The 19,470-nt window shown below is 41.6% G+C and overlaps 1 protein-coding gene across 1 annotated transcript in view; it reads right to left on the reverse strand.

The window, feature by feature from the left end:
* The window catches only part of CWC22 (CWC22 spliceosome associated protein homolog), a 62,694-nt gene extending 51,438 nt beyond the window's left edge, over positions 1–11,256 (reverse strand). Inside the window, exon 1 of the mRNA XM_060106953.1 lies at positions 11,190–11,256. The gene's annotated coding sequence lies outside the window, so the exon portion shown is untranslated. The remainder of the gene's footprint in view (positions 1–11,189) is intronic.
* Positions 11,257–19,470: the final 8,214 nt, after the last annotated feature.

The following is a 19,470-nucleotide window of genomic DNA, read 5'->3' on the forward strand; positions in this document are numbered from 1 at the left end:
ACCTACTGCAGCCAAAAATAAATTAAATTAAAAAAAACAGTCAAAGAAGTGGACTTCCTTTAGTTTGCTCTTCTGCATTCTAAATAGTAACAGTAGGTGTGGCAAACTCCAAACATTATAACAGAGTTAAAAACAAACTTTAGTTGCCCAGTGGGGAAAATGGAATATTAAATAGTATTCAAAATAAAAGCTAGTTTAGGGCTTCCCTGGTGGCGCAGTGGTTGAGAGTCCGCCTGCCGATGCAGGGGACACGGGTTCGTGCTCCAGTCCGGGAAGATCCCACATGCCGCGGAGCGGCTGGGCCCGTGAGCCATGGCCGCTGAGCCTGTGCATCTGGAGCCTGTGCTCCATAACGGGAGAGGCCACAACAGTGAGAGGCCCGCGTACCACCAAAAAAAAAAAAAAAAAAAAAAGCTAGTTTAAATCTGTTCTTAATATAAAAAAGGCAATGGTATCCTCAGGAAAATCTACAAATGGGACCCAAGCCCCTGACCCTTCCAAATAGTGATTTTCCTGTTCAGGGAACAGATAGGAGTAACAGATGGGCCACAGTTCTTTGGTTTTTTTTTGGCTGCACAGCAAGGCTTGTGGGATCTTAGTTTCCCGACCAGGGATTGAACCCACGCCCTCCACAGTGAAACTGCAGAGTCCTAACCAAACCACTGGACCGCCAGGGAGTTCCCTGGCCACAGTTCTTAAGCATTAATGATAAAATTGCTATGGCTTTTCCCTATCTGTACTGAAGGAAAACTCCATTGTTTAAGAAAACTGCTTCCTTATTTTTTCTTGCTGTTTTTTTGGATATATACATATTAGTGAGAAATTTGCCCCATGATATGCCACATAAGAAAAAAATGATACTGTAATTTGAATTCAGCACAAGCACAGGTTCACAATTTCAAGAAAATAAAAGGGCCAACACTTTTAGGAAAAGTCACCAGGGTGGCAATCCCTTATCTGCAATTCTGAAGTCTGAAAAGCCTTGAAATTCAGATTTTTCTTTAGCTTGTGCCAAACTCATTTGGCAGCAAAATTTGACATGCACTAACTTGAGGCTTAATGTGATTCTTCACTTGATGCACTGTGGAAATATAACATGTATTTCATTAGAGGATGTTGCCCTGGATCCTCAAAGCGGAACCACTTAATAAATATATCTGTACTGTATTTCTTCTCTAAAATCTGAACAAAATTCTGAATGTCAAATCAGAATTACAAATAAAGAACTGCAGACCTGTCCTCCCTGTTTGCTTCCTGGTACACCATTGTACATCAGGTGTGTGCTCTGATGCATAACCATTTGAATAACTGGAGGTTACCATGTTGAAGTACAGGGTTAAAAACTGTGCAGATAGTATTGGATATTGTTTGGGTTTTTAAGTGATGAGGAATAAACAATATAAAAACCTTTGACTGGTCTCTGACCCTATGTAGGGGAGACAGGACCAACTTGGGGACATCTTAGACAGTGAGACTCAGATGAGTAAAAAAATGAAAAAAATCTGAAAGTTCTTATCATTTTAAGGAATCAGTGATACCAATATTCATACTGAAAATTACTCATTATAAACTGGGAGGAGGTATTACCCCCCCCATTCATTTCCTACACGATGAAACCAGTCCAAATTAGTCTGTGTTTAAGTTACCAAAGAAATTAAAGTGATATGATCATTTGGATATGCTACTTAAATATTTTTTAAGTAGCATTCTTTTGTTGGTACATAGGAAGATCGATCCTGTAATGTGCTCCTTTTCACCAGAATGCAGGCTCTATGACAGCAGGAAAGTTGTCAATTTTTGTTTGTTTCCAAATTTCTATCAGCTATTTCTTGATTTATAGTATTGATTTTCACATGAGTTAGTTTTAAAGAAAAATTCTATATGTTGAACTTCTTTACTGATTCATTTAAATATAAATTATGTCATTTACGGGGCAAATTCCCTGGATCCTACCCCTTTTCTACTTCCAGTCTCTTTCTCTACACAACCAGGTTTTTTTGGTAGATGAGTCCACACTGGCTGCCTCTAATTCTTAATCTCAAATTAAGCCCTCTTATGCACCACAATTTGGTTTTCCACTCCCACTATTACACAGTACTTGTCAAGGTTACACAATGACCTCCTTGTTGCTAAATCCAGGGGCCACTTCCTTATTTTATGACATTGTTTCTAGCACTTGGTACTGCTAACCCCCTTCTTGAAGTTCTCACTTCTCAGCTTACAGGGGTGCCAAGTTCACCTGGTGTTGCTCTTGTCTCTGCTTCTGTCCACCCCTCTAACATTTTACTACCCCATAGAGTTTAATCTTTGCTCATGGATTTTTCTCTGTTTTGTTCATTGATGTAATCCCAAAACAGAAGTCTCTTAATATTTGTTAAATGAACAAATGAATAGTGCTTATCTTTTCTTTCTCCATATTCTCTCTGGAAGGCCATCTCCACCCTCACATCTTCAACTCATATTCATAAGAATGACTTTCTTCCAGCCCAATCTTTTCTACAGTGTTCCAAATCTTTATCGCCAAATGCCTATAGAAACCTCCATGTGGATGTCCCAAAGGCCCTCTGAACTAGGGGAGTCCAAACTGGAACTCATTTCTTCCTCTCCTCAAACCAGTACTTCCTCTAAGATATTACCTGTAAAGCTAGCCAAGTGACACTTTCCTTTTCCTCACTCCCAGTCAGTCATCAAATCCCACTGATTTTGCTTTCTCAGGTAATAGGAGATAAAATCAAATCTGCCCATTCTCTCTGCCATTGTATACAAGAGAAAGTAGGGGGAAGGCTCCATTTAGGGAAGATCCCATAATAAGATAATCCTCATTTCATTTTAGAAGAAGGCAAGTTGGTTTTGACCTCTCTAACAAGATTTCTCACAAGGTCTTCATCTCTTGGCTATAAGAACTTGCCCAACTTGCCTCTAAAAAATATATGAATACTACTAACCTGTAGGGTTCCACTGCATTCTACCCATGCAGGGTAAAAAGAAATTTTTACAACAAATATTTAAAAAGATCCTTTAAATATCTGCAAAGCTACCCACAGAGAAACCAGGCCTTAAATTAAAAGCACATCCCACTATGAATAAAAACTGTAAAAAATACAAACACATGAGGGCTAAACAATACACTATTAAATAACCAAGAGCTCACTGAATAAATCAAAGAGGAAATCAAAAAAATACCCAGAAACAAATGACAATGAAAACACGATGACCCAAAACCTATAGGATGCAGCAAAAGCAGTTCTAAGAGGTAAGTTTATAGCAATACAATCCTACCTCAAGAAACAAGAAACATCTCAAATAAACAACTTAATCTTACACCTAAAGCAATTAGAGAAAGAAGAACAAAAAAACCCCAAAGTTAGCAGAAGGAAAGAAATCATAAAAATCAGATCAGAAATAGAAAAAGAAATGAAAGAAACAATAGCAAAGATCAATAAAACTAAAAGCTGTTTTTTTGAGAAGATAAACAAAATTGATAAACCATTAGTCAGACTCATCAAGAAAACAAGGGAGAAGACTCAGATCAACAGAATTAGAAATAAAAAGAAGTAACAACTGACACTGCACAAATACAAAGGACCATGAGAGATTACTACAAGCAACTATATGCCAATAAAATGGAAAACCTGGAAGAAATGGGCAAATTCTTAGAAAAGCAAAATCTTCCGAGACTGAACCAGGAAGAAATAGAAAATATAAACAGACCAATCACAAGCACTGAAATTGAAACTGTGATTAAAAATCTTTCAACAAACAAAAGCCCAGGACCAGATGGCTTCACAGGCAAATACTATCAAACATTTAGAGAAGAGCTAACACCTATCCTTCTCAAACTCTTCCAAAATAGAGCAGAAGGATGAACACTCCCTAACTCATTCTACGAGGCCACATCACCTCGATACCAAAATGAGACAAAGATGTCACAAAAAAAGAAAACTATACGCCAATATCTCTGATGAACATAGATGCAAAAATCCTCAACAAAATACTAGCAAACAGAATCCAACAGCCCATTAAAAGGATCATACACCATGACGAAGTGGGGTTTATCCCAGGAATGCAAGGATTCTTCAATATACACAAATCAATCAATGTGATACACCATATTAACAAATTGCAGGAGAAAAACCATATGATAATCTCAACAGATGCAGAAAAAGGTTTTGACAAACTTCAACACCCATTTATGATAAAAACTCTCTCAGAAAGTTGGCATAGAGGGAACTTACCTCAACATAATATGAAAAACCTACAGCCAACATCATTCTCAATGGTGAAAAACTGAAACCATTTCCCCTAAGATCATGAACAAGGTTGCCCACTCTCACCACTATTATTCAACATAGTTTTGTAAGTTTTAGCCATGGCAATCAGAGAAGAAAAAGAAATAAAAGGAATCCAAATCAGAAAAGAAGAAGTAAAACTGTCACTGTTTGCAGATGACATGATACCATACATAGAGAATCCTAAAGATGCTATCAGAAAACTACTAGAGCTAATCAATGAATTTGGTAAAGTAGCAGGATACAAAATTAATGCACAGAAATCTCTTGCATTCCTATACTTTAATGATGAAAAATATGAAAGAGAAATTAAGGAAACACTTCCATTTACCACTGCAACAAAAAGAATACAATACCTAGGAGTAAACCTACCTAAGGAAACAAAAGACCTGTATGCAAAAAATTATAAGACACTGATGAAAGAAATTAAAGATGATACAAACAGATGGAGCGATATACTATGTTCTTGGACTGGAAGCATCAACTTTGTGAAAATGACTATACTACCCAAAGCAATCTACAGATTCAGTACAATCCCTATCAAACTACCAACGGCATTTTTCACAGAACTAGAACAAAAAACTGCACAATTTGTATGGAAACACAAAAGACCCCAAATAGCCAAAGCAATCTTGAGAAAGAAAACTGGAACTGTAGGAATCAGGCTCCCAGACGTCAGACTATACTACAAAGCTACAGTAATCAAGACAGTATGGTACTGGCACAAAAACAGAAATATAGATCAATGGACCAGGATAGAAAGCCCAGAAATAAACCCACACACATATGGTCACCTTATCTTTGATAAAGGAGGCAAAAGTATACAATGGAGAAAAGACAGCCTCTTCAATAAGTGTTGCTGGGAAAACTGGACAGCTTCATGTAAAAGAATGAAATTAGAACACTCCCTAACCTAATACACAAAAATAAACTCAAAATGGATTAAAGACCTAAATGTAAGGCCAGACACTATCAAACTCTTAGAGGGAAATATAGGCCGAACACTCGATGACATAAATCACAGCAAGATACTTTTTGACCCACCTCCTAGAGAAATGGAAATAAAAACAAAAATAAACAAATGGGACCTAATGAAACTGAAAAGTTTTTGCACAGCAAAGGAAACCATAAACGAGTCAAAAAGACAACCCTCTGAATGGGAGAAAATATTTGCAAACAAAGCAATGGGCAAGGGGTTAATCTCCAAAATATACCAACAGCTCATGCAGCTCAGTATCAGAAAAACAAACAACCCAATCCAAAAATGGGCAGAAGACCTAAATAGACATTTCTCCAAAGAAGATATACAGATTGCCAACAAACACATGAAAAGATGCTCAACATCACCAATCATTAGAGAAATGTAAATCAAAACTACGATGAGGTATCACCTCACACTGGTCAGAATGGCCATGATCAAAAAATCTACAAACAATAAATGCTGGAGAGTGTGTGGAGAAAAGGGAACTCTCTTGCCCTGTTGGTGGGAATGTAAATTGATACAGCCACTATGGAGAACAGTATGGAGGTTCCTTAAAAAACTAAAAATAGAACTATCATACGACCCAGCAATCCCACTACTGGGCATGTACCCTGAGAAAACCATAATTCAAAAAGAGTCATGTACCACAATGTTCACTGCAGCTCTCTTTACAATAGCCAGGACATGGAAGCAACCTAAGCGTCCCTCGACAGTTGAATGGATAAAGAAGATGTGGCACATATATACAATGGAATATTACTCAGCCATCAAAAGAAATGAAATTGAGTTATTTGTAGTGAGGTGGATGGATCTAGAGTCTGTCATACAGAGTGAAGTAAGTCAGAAAGAGAAAAACAAATACTGTAGGGTAACACATATATATGGAATCTAAAAAAAAAAAGGGTCTGATGAACCTGGGGCAGGACAGGAATAAAGACACAGACATAGAGAATGGACTTGAGGACACGGGGAGGGGGAAGGGTAAGCTGGGATGAAGTAAGATAGTAGCTTTGACATATATACACTACCAAAGGTAAAACAGATAGCTAGTGTGAAGCACCTGCATAGCACAGGGATATCAGTTTGGTGCTTTTTGACCACCTAGAGGGGTGGGATAGGGAGGGTGGGAGGGAGACGCAAGAGGGAGGGGATATGGCAATATACGTATGCATATAGCTGATTCACTTTGTTATACAGCAGAAACTAATACAACACTGTAAAGCAATTATACTCTAATCAAGATGTTAAAAAAAAGATCTCACTATGATATATTCAATCATTCCACACTTTCTAAATTTCCTTCTAAATTTCAAAAATGAAAATTCTGTCTCAATGTATCAACAATCTATATCCTTATATTACTCTTTGATAGAAAAGAGTTCTTGGGCTAGCAGTCCCTCTACTTGCTGAATAAAATAAACCCTAAGGGACACAGTTACGCTACTGTACCCTCAATCACTTGTACTTAACCACACCTCCATAAGCCCACGTCGTCTCGCCTCAGTTTCCCCACACTTCACTTGGTTCACAGCTCAACTGGCTGGCAACAGAATTTAACTTTCCTCATTAACCCCAGCACCTCATTCACTGGACAAATATTACCATTATGGGTTTTACTGGTCTGCGATTAAGCTAAATTTATACCCATTTTCAAGATAACAAAGAGAAAAAACCTTACATTTCAAGCCTATACCACAATCCTCACCACTTTACTTAATATATATCTTATGGCAAAGAAGTAGCTCTAGTGCTTCTAATCACCCACTGAATGGCTCCTTTTTCATTTTGTCTTTATTAAAGTTTGTATTTGTGCAGGGGAGTCTCCTTGGTGAGGTCATAAAAACTGAAAAATTTTGTACAGGACAAATGAGAAAGCAGAACTAAAAATAATAATAATAATAATGAGGCTGGTGCCATAATTGATAATTATATTTAAAAGTGGTTCACTCTGTAATGACCTATATGGGAATAGAATCTAAAAAAGAGTGGATATATGTATAACTGATTCACTTTGCTGTACAGCAGAAACTAATACAACACTGTAAATCAACTATACTCCAATAAAAGTTAAAAAAGAAAAAAAGCTTACAAACTCCTAAAAAAAAAAAAAAAAAACGTGGTTCAGAAAAGCACTTGCAGAGAAAATGAGGAAGTGTAAGGTTAAGAGAAAAAGCCAGATGGTTTTTTTCTACTTTCTTACCTTACCCCCTGTTCTTCGGCAACAAATTAAGAATAGAGGGTTAAAGGCAGTGTCTGTTGTATAGTGAGAGGAGATATACGTTAAACTGCACAGGAGGCATTGAGGTCTGAGAGTTGAGAGCTCCTATCACCAGGCAGAGCAGAGAAGTCCAAGTGCTATAGCAAGGTTATAAACTCAATACTACTGGAAAAAAGGAAGTGCAACTAGGTGGGTCTGGGGCATATAGAAAGAAATGGGTTTAGAAGCTGAATTTTGAAGGACAAGTAGGAAAGGGGGAAAAGGTCATTCCAGCAATGAGAGCACTAGTAAGGACTCAGAGAGATGAAAGACCTTGTAGAACACTGGACCCCTGAAGTTCTTGGTCACTGTTATATATCCAGAACTTAGGACAGTGCCTGCTACTTAATAGGTTCCAATTCTAAAATCAAATATAAAAAGAGGTGTGTGGACTTTTGATTATTGCTCCTATTTCTTAACTCCCTATAATATTTTGACAACTTCTTTACCAAGGAATACCACAGCAGCCTTGTCCCACATATCAACCCCTATTTCTAGGAACTGCCAAGCTATATGTCATCAATTGTATCATGACAGTCCTATCAGGTGCCATTCCTTATCTGTCTTCATCTCACATTAACCTGGAGAGCAGCTTGAATATACCTCCCTATTGCCATGAAAAAAAGAAACAAGAACAAAAACAAAAAACAAAACAAAACAAAACAAAACAGTTCCTTTGAAGGCATTGCAAGACGAAATCTGATCCTGGAGGTGCAGTTACTTCAACTTACCAAAACAAGTCTAATTATTGAGGATGCTGCATGCTTTCAAACATTCATACCACTCTGTCTCCCCTCACCCCAAATCTGTTCATGAGCTTGCCTAATTAAGTATATGGGCCGGATATGTTCCACCAACTCTCACAGCACAGCTTTGAAAGTGGGCTTGCTGAAGATTTAATGAAAGCGCCATTTAGTAAATCACATTCTACGTTTTAAAGAAAACTTGGATGCCGTGTCCTCCACAGAGAAGTTTATGAACTATCCCCTAGACACACAGCACTACATTCTACTCCAGAGGCTCCTGTCCCCAGGTTTAGAAGAAAGCTGTCCTGGTAAACTAATTCAGGAAACGACTCACAGAGTAGCTTTGAGATGGAAGTACTGAATTCTAGTCTGATCCATTTATGAGCTAGGATCAAAGTCAAGTTAAACATGAACCTCCACTGGGTCTCTCCCTCCCATTAGCCAAACTATTCGATAATTCCAGGAGCCCTTATGTCCCCAGGCCAAGGCAGCCCACACCATCTTTTTGGTATCTGTTCACTGGGAAAGATTTATTAACTTAGCTACAAATAGCAAAGGCTTGCTTTAATCATTGCTTCCTCTCCAGATATATTATTTCTGAAGAAAATGCTTTGAAAGTTTGTACTTTGTTGTAGGCCTTGAAATGTCTCTTCCAATGTCCACTTGGGAAATGTATATGCTGAGATAAAATATTCAGGCTACAGGTTTATTACATCTGGAAGTCTGCTAAAGCTAATATGCCAGAGGCCTTTTTGTTCCATTATCCTCCCATGCTAGGATTCTCAGATTTAAATACAGAAGTAGAGAACTGAAGCAAGGAAGCCCTCCAAGTCATTAGTGGGATCAGCTATATTACCAATAGCCACTTCTTTCTTGAACTAGCTCTAGGCCAGCAATGACTTATATCAAGTTAGGGATATACCAGGTAGTACAAGATTCAGTCCAAATACAAGTGAACCATAAACAGAAAATAATGTTCAAGTTAAGGCATGGGCATTATAAATACACAATGTATCACTGTGTACTGTCTTAGGTGGTCTCAGATACAAGGAGCCACTGCAGAACTCTTGGCAACGCACAATCATCAGGGAGCAGACTTAACCTCTAACAATTCAGCAGCTGGGAAAAAGGACAGAGCTAAGACTGGTTTAGGAAAGACAGTTGAGCAATCTAGGAAGTGTCAGAACTCCAGAAGTGACTGGAACTAAGCTATGCAACATGAGGAAGGCTGTGGCGGCACAATAAGGAAAATACTGGCTGGCCACAGATCCAACACTTTGGAGCAAAGAAGGCAGCAAACCTGATTCTGGGGGTAGGGATGAACCACAGCCGATACCTAGGAGATGGGCTAGAACAGTGGCTCTCAAACTAACTGGCATGACAATCTCGGGAATGCTCTGGCAAAAAAGAGAGTGAAGGGTCCCTCATTCCCCAGCTTCTGATTCAACAGGATTGGGGTGAAGCCCAATAATTTACATTTCTAACAAGTTCCATGGAGATACTGATGCTACTGATTCTACTGATTCAGGACACCACATTTTCAGAACCACTGGGTCAGGCAGGATATTAAAGGTTCTTGGCCTCTGAAGTCTCAGTGCCTTACATGCATTATTTTTCTTCAACTTCAAAACAACCTGTAATTTTTAGCTGAGACTAGAGATGTTAGGTAATCTGCCCCAAGTGACAGACCTAATAAGTTCTGAAGCAAGACTGGAATCTTTGGTTTACCAGTCCTTCATCCAGTACCAATTCAAGTAGGCCTCCTCCTCCTACAGATACTAGACGCTTCTTGTAATCAAGATCACACTTTTAATGCCAATTCTAAATCCACTTTTCCACAGTAGGATGTTAACTGAGGTGAACTGGCAATCCTAAAACAAGTTTAAATACAGATAAGGAGGAGGCCAGTTAACTGGTTTTCTGAAGCCCAAGTTTGCTTGTTTCTCTATCTGCTATTCCTAGTCTGTGGAAAACTAAAAAAGCAAACTCTTACTACACTTTCAATCACTTAATTCTTGCATCTGGAATAGGCTTTCCCCATTTTTTTCGTTCTCCATTTATCTCAAAGAATTGTTTTAAGAATTAAGCGAAAATCGGTAAACTGATGATTACAGTTGGAGTCAGTAAAATTAACTATGATACTATATTACCGCTACGTGCAAATGTACGTCCTGTAGGATTGGAGCTCGATAGAGATGTGGAGACTGGAGACCCAAGTTTGGGAGTTATCACCTTATTGGTGGTAGTTCCGGTTATGGAAGGATAAAGGATGACAGGAGAAGAACACATGTAATGAGAAACGAACAGTCCCCAGTAATAAACACTAGTAAGCGTCAGAAATTACGTGGCAAATGAATGAAAAAGAAACGACTAATGAAATTTTAAAGAATCAGTCACATTATGCCGCAAAGAGGAATGAGAGTGAAACTTCCACTGTTCTTTAATTAACTACCATTCATGGATCCCACAACCGTGGCCCGGGGCAGGGGCACTAAGAAAAGGGCCTTGGGAAGCCCAAACGACTCGGGAGGCTCTAAGTGATCCGCACCCAAAACACACGCACACGAAAAGCGAGAGTACCAGCACTGGTGCTGGATTCCACAATAAAGCCACTACGGAAAGACAGGCCCAGGAACCTCTCGAGGAAACTACTCTGTCCGCGCAGGCGGGGCGGGAGTTCACCGCTGCCCCCTCCCCACCCCACACGCCGCGACTCCTCGGCCCGACCGACACTCACAGCCCAACCTCACGGGCCAGCGCGCGGCGGGAGACCCAAGCGCACCCGAGTCGCCCACGGCCCTACCACCGAGCCCGCACCCACTCCTGGTTCCCCTTCACTTCCCACCCGGTCTGGCAACCCACCACCCCCACTTCAGTTCGCTGCCTGTAGCTAGTCTACGGAGTTCGGTAATTACCTGGCGCTCCACCGCGCCGCCATTACACCGGACGTACGTCACTTCCCCTTCCCGGCCCGGCGGTAAGAGGAAGGCGGAACGTGAAATACATAAAAACCTGACGCTAAACTGACTTTGATACGTTATCCTATTAATTTCTTTAAAATACAATATTGTAATACCAGATACAGAGCCGTCGATCCGGCCACATTTTTCCTTTCCCAAGACGCCGACAAAAGAGAAGTTGACACAAACTACAAAATCCAGAACCCACCGCCAATGAGGACGGAAATGACGCGCGCAATTGTAGGCTGAGAAGGCAGCAACGCACGACGGGAATTGTAGTTCTTCTGGATAAGCGCCCGAGAGAGCGTGCTGGAGGCCCGCCAGAAACCTGGTTGTGTTTAAGAGTTTTTAAAATTTACTTTAATCTATAATTATTTCTCTGCAGTTGGCAAAAAAGAGGACCTTAGTGTAGTCACTTTTCCGTGAAAATCTTAAGGAGAGCAGACACCTTCTTCAGACTTTTTACAATAGTTAAACCAGGAACCAAAAAAAGCAAAAATGTTACCAAAGGTTAAGTGCCTACTAAATTCCAAGATTTCCAGCTCAAGTGAATGGGAGAATATTGGACCACAGAGTGAAGTAATGAGGAGAAACTAATTCTGTAGAGAAGGTGGTGCCTCTATTTTAGGTTAAGGTACCAGCTGGCGAGATATGCTGAGGAGAAGGAGATTGCCTGACCGACTTGGAAACAGCAGTCCACGCAAATCAGAGGTAATCAGTCGAAGTAATTTCTTAAACATTACTTTTCAACAGTAACAAAACCTAAAAGTTAGCTGCTTGTTACTGTTTTGGATACTATCTTTTCCTAAAACAACTGTATTTTTTTTTTTTTTTTTTTGCGGTACTTGGGCCTCTCACTGCTGTGGCCTCTCCCGTTGTGGAGCACAGGCTCCGGACGCGCAGGCTCCAGACGCGCAGGCTCAGCAGCCATGGCTCACGGGCGCAGCCGCTCCGGGGCATGTGGGATCTTCCCGGACCGGGGCACGAACCCGTATCCCCTGCATCGGCAGGCGGACTCTCAACCACTGCGCCACCAGGGAAGCCCAGCCTTTCTTTTTTTTTTTGCGGTACGCTGGCCTCTCACTGTTGTGGCCTCTCCCGTTGCGGAGCACAGGCTCCGGACGCGCAGGCTCAGCGGCCATGGCTCACGGGCGCAGCCGCTCCGGGGCATGTGGGATCTTCCCGGACCGGGGCACGAACCCGTGTCCCCTGCATCGGCAGGCAGACTCTCAACCACTGCGCCACCAGGGAAGCCCAGCCTTTCTTTTTTTTTTTGCGGTACGCTGGCCTCTCACTGTTGTGGCCTCTCCCGTTGCGGAGCACAGGCTCCGGACGCGCAGGCTCAGCGGCCATGGCTCACGGGCGCAGCCGCTCCGCGGCATGTGGGATCTTCCCGGACCTGGGCACGAACCAGTGACCCCTGCATGGGCAGGCGGACTTTCAACCACTGCACCACCAGGGAAGCCCAAACAACTGTATCTTTATGTTCCTCAAAACAAGTGTATAAAACCAGTCCTGGTTTCTCCAAACACTGATTTATGACAATGTTAGGGTACTGCTAAACCCTTCCTAGAGTCAGAAGAGTAAAGTGATTACGGGTAAAGACACTGGAGCACAACAACTTATGTCTAAATCATGAATCTGTTGATATACTCATGGACGATTGACCTTAGGCAGGTTACTTCGCACTGTGTGCCCATTTCCTGATCCATTAGATAGGACTGATAATAGTACCCACCACGCAGAATAGTTTTAAGACTGAATTAGTTTTGATACGCTTGATGCATTTGTGATAATTCCTACCATATGATAGTATTATCTATCCTTTTTTCATATATAAGATATTTGGCCATAGCTTAAGGTGCATTTTGGTGTCTTAAAATATTTAAGTGGATAGATTTTAGTTGTAATAATAGGAGATGAATCTGGTAAGCATTTGTATCCACACCTGAAAAAAGCACAATACCACCTCTACAATTTTCAACAGAAATAGGAAAGTTGGAGTTGAACCTAGGGGGGCTGGGTGGACCTGGGAGAGACTAGGTTTGTCATTTGGGTCCTCAAAGAAGTAAACAGTGATAAAATTAAGAATGTAAAAAAGATGAAAGGAAAAGGGAGAGAACTAGATGGGGTAGGGGTAGCTCCAGAGCAAACATGAAGGCCCTCCCTAGGATACAATGGCGAGGCCTTTACGACACTGTCTTGCTCAGTCATTGGCCAGAGCCTCCCCAAGAAGCGTGTGGCCTCAACTCAAAACCTGAAGTGAACTTGAAAGTGGTAACAGCTAAAGGCTGTCACCCAACCACACTCCTTGTAACCAGGCAAAAAGCCATTTATTGAAGAGGTATCTGAGCAGCACATCTCTGTGTCTGTCACAGTCCACCCATTGCACCATGTAGATTCACTCTCCCTACACATTCAGGGAACTGTTGTCTTCCTGAAGAGAAACTTCAAAGACAGAAGTTAGTGGGACAAACTACAGTCCCCATCTTTGCAGTTGGTCTTGAGCCACAACTGAGCTCAATGACTCTCTCCTCCACTAGTCATCCTAAATTTTCCTCTCTCTCTCAGCTACCACTTCTGCTGGTCTCAATAATTAACCTTGTGGTGTGAAAACCCTGATTCCTGAGAAATTTGAGCCCCTGGTAACAATCCCCTTCTCAGGCAGGTGTTGCTGCACTTGTCCATTTACAGTCACTACTGGAGAAGGTAGAGGTGTACAAGTGGATCACCTGAGTACCACGTGTATTCCTACCTGCCTCCGTTGAATAACATCAAGCCTGCCTCCTCCTGGTGATCAGAGTTAGCTTCCCTGACAGGGTGTTGACTCCTTGCCTACTTGTCCCTGAACTCAAGAGTTCCAAAGTTCCTAGGCAGCAGATGAAGCTTAGTTCAGTGGCACCCTTCCTGTGTCCCCTAGCAAGAATATACCACCTTTGGGGACTAGAACCTCTAATTCACAAAGTTCAGAGCTGCAGGAATGGGAAGTACTATGTCCCTTAGTGGATCATTGGGAATGATGGTAAATGGGGCTATTCCTGTTTTAAGCCATTGTTTATGGCCCCACCTATTGTTTCTATCTGGGATCCTGAGCCATACCAAGGTCTACTGCATCCTGTGGAACAGTACCTCATTCTTGCAGAGTATTGTCTCTTAGAAAGTACTTGAACTTCACCCTGAGCAGACCATTCCAGTGCTATACTAGGCCACCAGATTCTGGGACATGCAGCATGTGGTGCAACCAGTGGAACCCATGGCCACAGGCACCTTCCTGCACCTGAAAACTAAATCAGTTCCTGTAAACGGATTTCCCTGTTTGGATGCTATATTGCATTGTATTCTGTCCCTGTGGATCAGGCATTGTGTAAGTCCCCAGACGGTTGTGCTAGGTGAAGATTGGTGGGCTGCAAATGCATACCCCAAATAAGTAATCTGTTCCTATGCTGCCCCTTCCAGGATGGAGTGATCTCAAGGTAGTCAACTTGCTGCCAAGGGCTACTTGATCTTCTGTAGGAGTGATGACATATTAGGAGCTCAACATTGGTCTGTCCTGCTGGCAGGTTGAATTTTCAGATGAGGCACTAGGCAGGTCAGCTCTGGTAAGTGGGCTCCATGCTGATAGGCCCATTTCATAGACTCCATTCTTGTCACCGTGGCCATTTCATTCATGTGTCCATTATGCCAGCACTGAGGTGGCTGCTAACAAAGACAGGCTAACATCAACTAGCTGAGTAATTTTGTCTACTTGGCTGTTTAGTTCTTCTTCTATAATGTATACTTTCTGGTGGACATTGACATGCGACAAAAAGTTCTTCACACTTTTTGCCCACACCAGTATTTCTATCCACATATCTCTAAGCCTCTAAGACCTCCTTGTCTGCAACCTTCTAAATCTTTTTCTTTTCAGACCTCTGACCAGCCAGCCAGGCTATTTGCCATTGCCTATTAGATAATATTCGAAAGTCAGGCCACTTTTCCCTCCATACCATGTGTACCACCCGAAGCTCTGCCCATTAGGAAGATTTTCCCTCTCCTCTGTCTTCAAGGCTCTTCCTGACTAAGGCTTTAATGTAGCTGTTGTCCAGTTTAAGCCTTCATCCACATACTTAGCCAACCCACCTGTGAACTACGTTTGGCCATTTTTTCTTCCTTCAGCTTGTTGTTCAAGACCCCACCTCCTACCCCACATGGCCATCAGTATGAGCTGAGAGAAGTGTATCGATACAACTGTGATGGGTGATGTCAAGGTCTGTACTATGTCTGGTCTTCTTCATGCTTTATCCCAAATATAACACTTTCATCTTGTGACTGGGCCCTCAGAATTTATGACATGGTGGGTTCAGTAAGACACGTTTCATTTTGTACCACTAAGTGTCTCGTGATCAACCATTCCCTTTTTAGCAGTAGCATGCCAAGAGCTATTTTTCAAAAGTTGTACAACCTTGATCCAGAACTCTAGGAACCTGAACTGTGATTCTCCTACTGAGATTTCCATAAACTCCATACTGCATCTTTTCCCAAAACTGACAACTCTAGCACCATAGGATCTGCCAGATCCTTTAGCCCAAGTATCAAGGCTGCTTGCAACGTAGCTCACACCTGGTGCAGAGCCCTTTCTTGTGCCAGGTTGCACCTGGTATTATAGGCCAGAAATATATTCCTAGGTCTGGAGTACGTTGTTTACAGAACCCAAAGCATCCTCTTAGCCGTGTGCTTTCTTCCTTCTTGTAGGGGATGCAAGAGGCAGCACTTTGTCTTTTACTTTGAAGAGGATGTTCGATCACTTCCCAGAACACTGCACTCTAAAACCTTTAATGAAGGGACAGGTCCCTGATCTTTCATAGGGTTCCTTTCCTCCAGCATGCTATCCACCTCTTGCTCAACCTGTTGGATCAGCATGATGTCATTGTTATAATGGATCTATATGACCTTCGACAAAATTTGCAGATGATCTAGATCTCTCTGGACTGTATCATGAAAGAGGAGAGTTAACATAGCCCTGGAGCTAGAGTGTCAGTGCATGTTGTTGTCAGTTTATTTCATGTGGACATTAACTATTTCTAATTGTCTTTCTTGACTGGGCTAGAAAAGAATGCTTACTCCAAATCAATGGCTACATACCATGTACCTGAGGTCCTATTATCCTGCTTTAGCCATGATAGTATGCTTGGCATGGCAGCTGCAACTGGGGCTGCTTCTTGGTTGAACGTGCAGTAGTCTACAGTCATTCTGCTAATTCATCTGGTTTCTGCAGGTGCCAGACTGTCAAATTAAATGGAGATATGATGGGAACTATTACTCCTGTATCCTTTATCTCCACCGTACCCCAGGCATTGTGATTTAATGCTTTAGATTTGCTCTCTTGTCTGGGAGAGACAGGTTCAAAGACTTCTGCTTGACTTTCCCCCACTATGATACCTCTCACTCCACAGGCCAAGGACAATATATGGAAATGGCTCCAACTGTGAAGTATGTCAATCCCAATTATACACTTGGGACTGGGTAAAGGACTACCAAGTTAATCTGTGAATCCAGGGGATCCTTGTGGGCCAGACTCTGGCCATAACTCCGTATATTACCTGGCCTCCATATACCTCCGTTCCGATAGCAGAGCCATGATGTTGCTTCAGATCTTCAGGTATCAATGTCAACTCTGACTTGCATCTAATAGTGCTCAAATATGTGGATACTCCCCTTTCCCTGTGTACAGTCATTCAAATAAGTACAAGTGGGTCCCTTTGGGAAAGGGTCAGGGGAATCTCTACAATATATACTTGTTATGGTGTTGCAGGGTGCTTCTTCCTGAGACCCAGCTAAGTCTTCAGCCAATGGTTTGAACACTGGTACAGGTTCAGGCACTGGGCAAGAGATTGTGACTTTTTATTGGGGCAACCACCTTCAGCCTCCTGCTCATCCATTCCTTCTTCTTTTAATCATGTATAGTGAGCAGCAGTCTCATTGGCTGCCCATATATTTTGCCCCTAGTGACACCCTATTCTGTCAGCCATCTTCACAACTCCCTCTGGGCTACTGCTCCTATATTCTGGTCACTATAATTATGACCTCCTAGCTTCTGGGGGTTACGTGTTGCTCATCCTCTATTGCTTCAGGGCCCCATTATCCTCACTGCTACTAATAAACCGAGCTCCATGGCAGGCTCTCCTGTAGTCAGCCCTTGCGGACTCAGCATTGGATGTCTTTCTTTGTGATGCTGGTGCCCCTCTTACTAGCACATTCCTGTTGGCCTTGAGGAATGATATGTCCTCTGGGTCCTCCTGTGCAAAATAAATTTGTGGTAGGTTTTCTGGCCTCACATAATATATTTACTCCAGCATGTCCACTTTCCTGTGCTTTTTGTGTCTTTTCTCCAGGGTCAGCTATGGCAATTCAGGCATTTCATTTTTCTCGCCATGAGCCATTACTTTCTCCAGATGTCTGGGAATCACCCTACCAGCACATTCGCTCTACCCACTTAGATTCTTTCCAGAGTGTTTAATTCTATATTCCAAGAGAGTGCCCCAAAGTCAATAAACTCTACCTATCTAGTACTATATGCCAGTGCTCTCTATCAGTGAACAGTTTTAGCAATCACACTCCCATATTGTGCCACGTACTAATTGTTTCCCATATACCACCTGAGATGGGCTTTTCTTTGCCAGTCAGGAAGTGAGGGATCCAGTTTCAAGCTCCCAACTTATCACTTGCTTTTTAGGGTCTTTCCTGGAACCACTATGTCAGTTGGGTCCTCTGAGAAGTGACCTTTGAGATGGAGACAGGAGAATAAAGGTTTGTTGGGGAGTAACACCTGTGAAAGGAAAGGGCAGGAAAAAAGATTGAGCAGAAAGTGTCAACAGACCATAATGCAGATCTGACAAAGTACCTGAAAGCCCAACAGAGAGGCCCAGAGTGAGGATTAGCTCTTAGAAGAGTCTTGCATTGGATGAAAGTCTAGACCCTTGTAGCACATCTTGCTTGGTCTTTGGCTGAGGCCACCTCAACAAGAGCATGACCTGGACTCAGAAGCTGAGGCCAAACCTGAAGGAGTTAATAGCTGGAGGCCACAAGTCCTTTCTTGAAGAAGGATCTGAACATCTGAAGGTTGCATTTCTGTATCTGCCACAATAGGTACTAGCACTAGAAATAATTAGGTTTGTTTGGTATGTTCTGTATTTCTTAATTAGCTCACTGCTGTTATAAGAATTGCACTGGAGGAACTGACAAATCAGAAGAGATCTCAGCCTTTCCTGAGTTAAGTTCATATAAGAATTTCAGAGATTGTAGGTTTTAAGGGAAAGACCTGGAAATTTGCCCTCACTGTCCATAATAGGTTCTTAGTTCATGGGAAACATTGATTAAATCTTTACAAAATAGCTAATAGAGAATTTTACTCTCCTTCATTTTGATATTATTGGTACTGTACTAAATTGACGACAGCAATTCAGTCTCATTATTAAACAGGTTTCTGCTTCTCTCTGAAGCTTGCCTGAGACTCTAGTTTAGGCAACAAGCTAGTGATTGTGTCATAAACAAAAAAAAAAAAACTGTCTCAGAGCCCTCAAGATTGCACTAGGTACTCTGAACTATGGTTATTCCAAAGAACAGAGTCTTGGGTGCAATCTTCCCAGGTAAAATTGCTTAGGAAACTTTTAGACTGTACAGTGTACCAAGTCAGGATTCCCAGGACTCTTTTCTGTCCAAAAGCAGACATACTTCAACAAAACTAACTACTTGATCCAAGGCCCAATGAAATACGAATTAATTTCAGTGGACTTAAGAAACTATTAAGGGAAATTTTAATATGGTAATTTATTCAGAATATTTTTGGTATTATTTTAATGTTCTATTTTTTGTAGATATATGAAAGAGCCTTTTCCTTTTCTTCTGAAGCTATTTCAGATCTTCAATTTGATAAACTCTACCTTTGGGATCTGATTCTTACTGATACATAAACATTGAGAAACAGATATTTTCACTGAGTCTCCTTACTTTCATAACTTTTTTTCAATAAGAATATTTTCTCCTTTTTACCAGGGTGTAATTGGACAAATCAGTGGTGCAAAAGTCACACCTGAAGTGTCACATTTGAGAATAATTCTCATTTAATTGTGTATCAACCAGGGTTAACTTTATATGTCAAGATCAGCTCATGAATGACACCAGCTGTTGACTGTAGCTGTGAAGGCCAGCCAGCTAAGTAATGACCATTTTCTTGGAGACCAGAGGACCTGGGAACATT

This window comes from Mesoplodon densirostris, chromosome 8 (assembly GCF_025265405.1).
Source record: "Mesoplodon densirostris isolate mMesDen1 chromosome 8, mMesDen1 primary haplotype, whole genome shotgun sequence".
NCBI classification, from domain to species: Eukaryota; Metazoa; Chordata; class Mammalia; order Artiodactyla; family Ziphiidae; genus Mesoplodon; species Mesoplodon densirostris.